The sequence below is a fragment of the Haliotis cracherodii genome, unplaced genomic scaffold (assembly GCF_022045235.1).
Source record: "Haliotis cracherodii isolate W230 unplaced genomic scaffold, xgHalCrac1.p SCAF_5, whole genome shotgun sequence".
In the NCBI taxonomy this organism is placed as follows: Eukaryota; Metazoa; Mollusca; class Gastropoda; order Lepetellida; family Haliotidae; genus Haliotis; species Haliotis cracherodii.
Window position 1 is genome coordinate 45,931,096 of NW_027266308.1, and position 7,447 is coordinate 45,938,542.

Consider the following 7,447-nt stretch of genomic DNA (forward strand, 5'->3'; position numbering starts at 1 on the left):
ATGGTAAAGTAAATCTGTCATGACATGATAGATTAACTATAGTAATATGAAAGAATCAGGTGATCCTTAACTACTTTTGAGTAGTATAAGTAGTCTTAGTCTAGTTATAAAATATTAATGTGATGTGGATCAAAGCACGTATTAAAAGCCTTTTGCTATATGTTTATTTGTTTACTTGTTTAGCATGCTTCAAAGATACCACCCCATTCACCCTCAGGATCTGCGGAAAAGAACGGGAATAAGTTGTAAGGAAGACACGATGTGCTCGGTACAGAAAGACAGCATGGAAAGACAGACAAGTGAAAACATGGTAGACACAGTTTTATGGATAACAACTTTTTTAATCCTGTGAAAAGCGATGTTTCGGTATAGATCCTTGCTTGACAACGGTATAAGGATCTATACCGAAACGTCGCTTTTCACAGTATTAAAGAAGTTGTTATCCATAAAATTGTGTCTACCTTGTCATCCGTCAACTTCTAAGTAATGCCTATCAAATAATTTAAGTGAAAACATCTTTGTATGGAAATATTTGAGCACACATTGATCACACATTTGGCCAAGGCGAGGAACTAAATCCAAACTATAGTGTGAGTGATGTGTTCACGTGTATGTGTGCAAGTATCATGAGAGAGACGCTCTGATTTTACGTTTCGCCTGAGAATGACACCAAAGTGTTTGAAGCGTTCATACAATATTACAAACTAACGCTGATCATTACACACAACGACAAAAGTAAATACGGCAACATTAGTGTACATAACAATGTTAGCATGTGTTCATGTCATCAGTACGGATTATTGTGAGGGAGACGAATGAGTTACAGCTCCTCAATACCTTTGAGTATTATATTAGGATAGTCAAATGAACAATGAAACAAGAAACTGGATTTCTCAACACATAAAAGCAGTTTGACACCTGTGCCATTTTGTTATGCCAGGATCCGCTGAGATCAAGGGTGTTTGAATCCCAGATTTAGCCCGATTACAATCCTTGGTCTGCCATCACCATACCCGTTGGTTTCATCACGGCCCGCGTGACTTTGGGCTCTCCAACCCAACTGCTGACACACTTTGAAATAACCGGAAACAGTAGAAAGCAGCAACATACACTCTTCAAAATAAAGAAAAAAAAAAGAGAAACCCACAGGTAGATTTTTAGTAAATTTATTTTACTGATTAAAGTCGATATATTAATTTGATATCATAGATACAAATATGAAATTGGAGCTCGATAGTCAAATATTGTCCGTTGCACAAAGGCATTGAATACTGTTCACTGTCATGTCACACAAGGCCACACGATTGCGCTGAACTCAGTATCTCGTGTGACCGACCCGGGCAGCAACTCCTCGGCACTGACTGGATACGTGTACGAATACTGTTCTTCGGAATTCTGCGCCATTCTGCTTGTAACGCGTTGGTCAGTTGTGGGAGCGTCTGCGGCGTGTTCTGATGTTTATGTACACATCGATCGAGTTCATCCCAGAGGTGTTCGATTGGGTTGAGATCTGGAGATCTCGACGGCCAGGGCAGTACTTGATGTTTGGCATTATAAAGGTAGTCTACCGTGACACGAGCTGTGTGCGGTGGAGCGTTGTCCTGTTGAAACAGCTCCCTCTGGCGGTCAATGATTGGAAGAAGGTGAGGTTAAAGAATTTGATTCATGTAGCGATTTGCTGTCAAATTTCCCTTAACCATAACCAAGTCAGATTTCGTGGTGTAGGATATGGCCCCGCACACCATGACACTACCGCCAATTCACGTGCAAAATGTGGAGCAAAACGCTCATTTCGACGACGATAAACACGTTGTCTCCCATCTCGCCGGTGAAGAAGAAATAGTGATTCATCGCTAAACCACACTCGTCTCCACTTCGGTATGTCACAAAACAGGGACGATAACTGGACTTCTGGGTCGGATTCCAGCCTCGCGAAGATGGTTCCTGACAGTCTGGTCCGATATCTTCCTCAAACCAGGGATGCGTCTTGTAGTCTCCGTAGCTGTGGCATTGCGATGGTGAATGCCGGTTCTCTTGTAAGATAGCGATCGAGTGGATGTGTTCGGTTGTTAGTATATCCTCTGGAGAACGCCGAAAGTAGTAATCATAAACGGTTCATGTTTCCGATGCTGTTGGAAATGACCAATGTCTTATTGTCTACAAGTGAGTTTATTGTAGACCAATACAGCGGAAACACATATACATGGTCGTTACTAACTGACGCTGGTGATAGACCCACAAAACCTTAATTATTGTCCGTCATACATGATAACATATTTATGAAGTCATTTCATCGATAGGCCTACGGTTATTATCACAGTGAGTGTGCGCTATGATGATCCCTGTCTGGTTCTGTGCATGTATATGGGGAACCCATGAAGTCACCAGGCTTAATGGAGGTCGTTATCCTGAGAGATGTGTGATTCAACTCTCTAGTTTTGTGAAGTAATTTCATCGAAAGGGCTACGGCTAGTATCCCTGTGCGCACAGGTTGTGATAATCCCTGCCTGGTTCTGTACAGGTTTATCAGGATCACCTGAAGTCATCAGGCTTAGTGGAGGTCGTCATCCTTCTGGGAGAGCTGTGATTCAGTATTCTGGTTTTATGAAGTAATTTCATCGACAGGGCTACGGCTAGTATCCCAGTCACGGGCTTATTGGAGGCCACCATCCTTCTGGGGGGCTGGGATTCAGTTTCTTTATCCTGAGAGCCAAGTCGAGACGACAGTTACGCGGAGCGGAAAATCTATAGGTATGACCTCAAAGCACCTCAGATGTATCAAATATATTCATTCGTCATAGTTGGTGCGTTTGGTCTAGTCGGGAACGCCCTGGGTGCAAATGTCCTAAACAGGATGTCTCACGCGGGAATGAAACTGCTGAAATATCTCACGTTTCTTCACATTTGTCGCATAATTCTCGGTTACTTTGATTTCGGGATTTGAAGATCCAACCGAAAGCAGTTTTGACAAGGTGAGAAACTGTATATTGCCAATCCCCCACCCATTAGGGATGACATTGTATTTCGCAGAGATCTATCTAACCGTCTTCATTGCAGTCCAGCGATGGCTGGCTGTTGCTCGTTCCTTACGTCAGAGTAGGCTAATGAGGGAGACTTTCATGTACAAAACTATTGCTGTGATACTAGTGGCGTCAATCGTCTTCAACATACCTCACTGGATCGCCCTCCCCCTACCTGAGCTGACCTGGGACTCGCTACAATGCTATCATCTTCACCGTCTGTGTTTGGAAGGTCGTACGCATATAAACAGATCTACTCAGGATATATGACGATGTTGATGAGGACGTTCATCCCAATGCTGACGTTGTTCATCGCCAACGTCGTAATCGTTGTCAGCGTTAGAAAGAACCTCGCTCAGAGGCTACAGCTAGGGGTAACCACAACTGATCGGGATGACGGCAAGACTGGTCCGACAACAATGGTCGTCATGGCCATCAAGACCATGGCCATCATCACGCATTTCACCTCTGCCACCGCCCTGATCCTGCTGGCGTTTTGGGAGACGGACATGAGTCAGGCCTTCTTTAATTTCAGCTCGCTTTTGATCATGATCAACTCGTCTACAAATTTCTTGTTTTAGCACTGCAGTCCGCAACATTCCTCTATGGGTCAGGCAAACCAGTGGCTGGCAGCAAGAGTAATCAGCCATGGTATCGAACCTCACCACCAGATCCTTGTACAGCTATAGCTTACTTGGGAGTTCTGTACCCCACCGTGATGGTTAAGTGGACAAGAATGGTTTTACGTCTCATAGCAATAAATCCAACTACACGTATATAAAGTCGGTGTTCACTAACTGGTCAGGAACTCTGGGCTGCTTGAAGATTGCGAAGATAATTCAAGTAGTTATTCAGGCTGTTGTTCAGTGCGACAGAAGATGGATGAGGTGTTGTTCAGTCAGATAGGAGATGGGTGAGGTGTTGTTCAGTCCGACAGGAGATGGGTGAAGTGTTGTTCAGTGCCACAGGAGATCGGTTAGGTGTTGTTCAGTCCGACAGGAGATGGGTGAGGTGTTGTTCAGTCCGACAGGAAATGGGTGAGGTGTTGTTCAGTCCGACAGCAGATGGGTGAGGTGTTGTTCAGTCCGACAGCAGATGGGTGAGGTGTTGTTCAGTGCGACAGAAGATGGGTGAGGTGTTGTTCAGTCCGACAGAAGATGGGTGAGGTGTTGTTCAGTCCGACAGAAGATGGGTGAGGTGTTGTTCAGTCAGACAGGAGATGGGTGAGGTGTTGTTCAGTCAGACAGGAGATGGGTGAGGTGTTGTTCAGTCCGACAGAAGATGGGTGAGGTGTTGTTCAGTCCGACAGAAGATGGGTGAGGTGTTGTTCAGTCCGACAGGAGATGGGTAAGGTGTTGTTCAGTCAGACAGGGATATGGTGTGGTTGTATTTATTTCACACTACCAGTCGACCACTCCACCCACCACAACCACTCCGTCCACCACCACTCAACCCAACACCACTCCGTCCACCACCACTCATCCCAACACCACTCCATCCACCACCACTCTACTCACCATCACTCCATCCACCACCACTCAACCCACCTTCACTCCACCCACCACAACCACTCCGTCCACCACCACTCATCCCAACACCACTCCGTCCACCACCACCACTCCATCCTCCACCACCACTCCATCCTCCACCACACCACCCGCCACAACCACTCCGTCCACCACCACTCCATCCCCCACCACACCGCCCGCCACAACCACTCCGTCCACCACCACTCTACCCACCACCACTCCATCCTCCACCACCACTCAACCCACCACCACTCCATCCCCCACCGCTCCACCCACTAACACTCCATCCACCACCGCTCCATCCCCCACCACCACTCAACCCACTACCACTCCATCCACCACCACTCCATCCCCCACCACCACTCAACCCACCACCACCACTCCATTCACCACCACTCCACCCACCACAACCACTCCTTTCACCACCACTCAACCCACCTTCACTCCACCCACCACAACCACACCGTCCACCACCACTCTACTCACCATCACTCCATCCACCACCACTCAACCCACCTTCACTCCACCCACCACAACCACTCCGTCCACCACCACTCATCCCAACACCACTCCATCCACCACCACTCTACTCACCATCACTCCATCCACCACCACTCAACCCACCTTCACTCCATCCACCACAACCACTCCGTCCACCACCACTCATCCCAACACCACTCCGTCCACCACCACTCATCCCAACACCACTCCGTCCACCACCACTCTACTCACCATCACTCCATCCACCACCACTCAACCCAACACCACTCCATCCACCACCACTCTACTCACCATCACTCCATCCACCACCACTCAACCCAACACCACTCCATCCACCACCACTCTACTCACCATCACTCCATCCACCACCACTCAACCCAACACCACTCCATCCACCACCACTCTACTCACCATCACTCCATCCACCACCACTCATCCCAACACCACTCCATCCACCACCACTCAACCCACCTTCACTCCACCCACCACAACCACTCCGTCCACCACCACTCATCCCAACACCACTCCGTCCACCACCACCACTCCATCCTCCACCACCACTCCATCCACCATCACTCCACCCACTACCACTCCATCCACCACCGCTCCATCCACCACTACACCACCCGCCACAACCACCCCGTCCACCACCACTCATCCCAACACCACTCCGTCCACCACCACCACTCCATCCTCCACCACCACTCCATCCACCATCACTCCACCCACTACCACTCCATCCACCACCGCTCCATCCACCACTACACCACCCGCCACAACCACTCCGTCCACCACCACTCAACCCAACACCACTCCATCCTCCACCACCACTCCATCCACCACCGCTCCACCCACCACTACTCCATCCACCATCACTCAACCCACCACCACTCCGTCCACCACCACTCCATCACCACCGCTCCACCCACCACTACTCCATCCACCATCACTCAACCCAACACCACTCCGTCCACCACCACTCCATCCACCACCGCTCCACCCACCACTACTCCATCCACCATCACTCAACCCACCACCACTCCGTCCACCACCACTCCATCCACCACCGCTCCACCCACCACTACTCCATCCGCCATCACTCAACCCACCACCACTCCGTCCACCACCACTCCATCCACCACTGCTCAACCCACCACCACTCAACCCACTACCACTCCATCCACTACCACTCCGTCCACCACCACTCAACCCACCACCACTCAACCCACTACCACTCCATCTACTACCACTCCACCGACCACAACCCCTCCTCCACCACCACTCCATCCACCACCACACCACCCGCCAAGACCACTCCGTCCACCACCACTCAACACACCACTACTCCATCCTCCACCACCACTCCGTCCACCACCTCTCCATCCTCCACCACCACTCCATCCTCCACCACCGCTCCATCCACCACCACTCCATCCTCCACCACCACTCCATCCTCCACCACCACTCCATCCACCACCACCACTCCATCCACCACCACCACTCCATCCTCCACCACCACTCCATCCACCACCACCACTCCATCCTCCACCACCACTCCATCCTCCACCACCACTCCATCCTCCACCACCACTCCATCCTCCACCACCGCTCCATCCACCACCACTCCATCCTCCACCACCACTCCATCCACCACCACCACTCCATCCTCCACCACCACTCCATCCTCCACCACCACTCCATCCACCACCACCACTCCATCCACCACCGCTCCACCCACTACCACTCCATCCACTACCACTCCACCCACCACCGCTCCATCCACTACCACTCCATCCACCACCGTTCCATCCACCACCACCACTCAACCCACCACCAATCCATCCACCACCGCTCCATCCACCACCACTCAACCCACCACCGCTCCATCCACTACCACTCCATCCACCACCGTTCCATCCACCACCACTCAACCCACCACCAATCCATCCACCACCGCTCCATCCACCACCACTCAACCCACCACCAATCCATCCACCACCGCTACACCCACTACCGCTCCACCCTCCCTCCATCATTTTGCCCACCCCTCCACCCACTTCACCCACCACCACTAATAAGCATAAAACCTTGATACTTACAAATATATTACAATGATATGGATATTACATTTACATCACCCACATTACCATAACAAGTCCCTGCATGAATAATTACACTCGATCTGGGATGGGTTTCGAGGTTTAGGAGATCAAGGAACTACTTAAACTGCGTATATGACGGTCGCCAAGAAGGTGATGCGGCCACTACTTCCTCTTGTCTAGCAAACAGGCTAATGTGAGGAAAGGTTGAAAAAGGGTGTGGTGTTATACAACTGTTGGACATTGGACACTTTCGACTGTGCGCAAAGGAAATATGACCTACCTACATCACATGTGA

General features: G+C 50.0%; 1 pseudogene; it reads left to right on the forward strand.

The window, feature by feature from the left end:
• Window positions 1–3,286: 3,286 nt before the first annotated feature.
• LOC139443711 (mucin-2-like) lies at window positions 3,287–7,125 on the forward strand (annotated as a pseudogene).
• The last annotated feature ends 322 nt before the right edge of the window (window positions 7,126–7,447 follow it).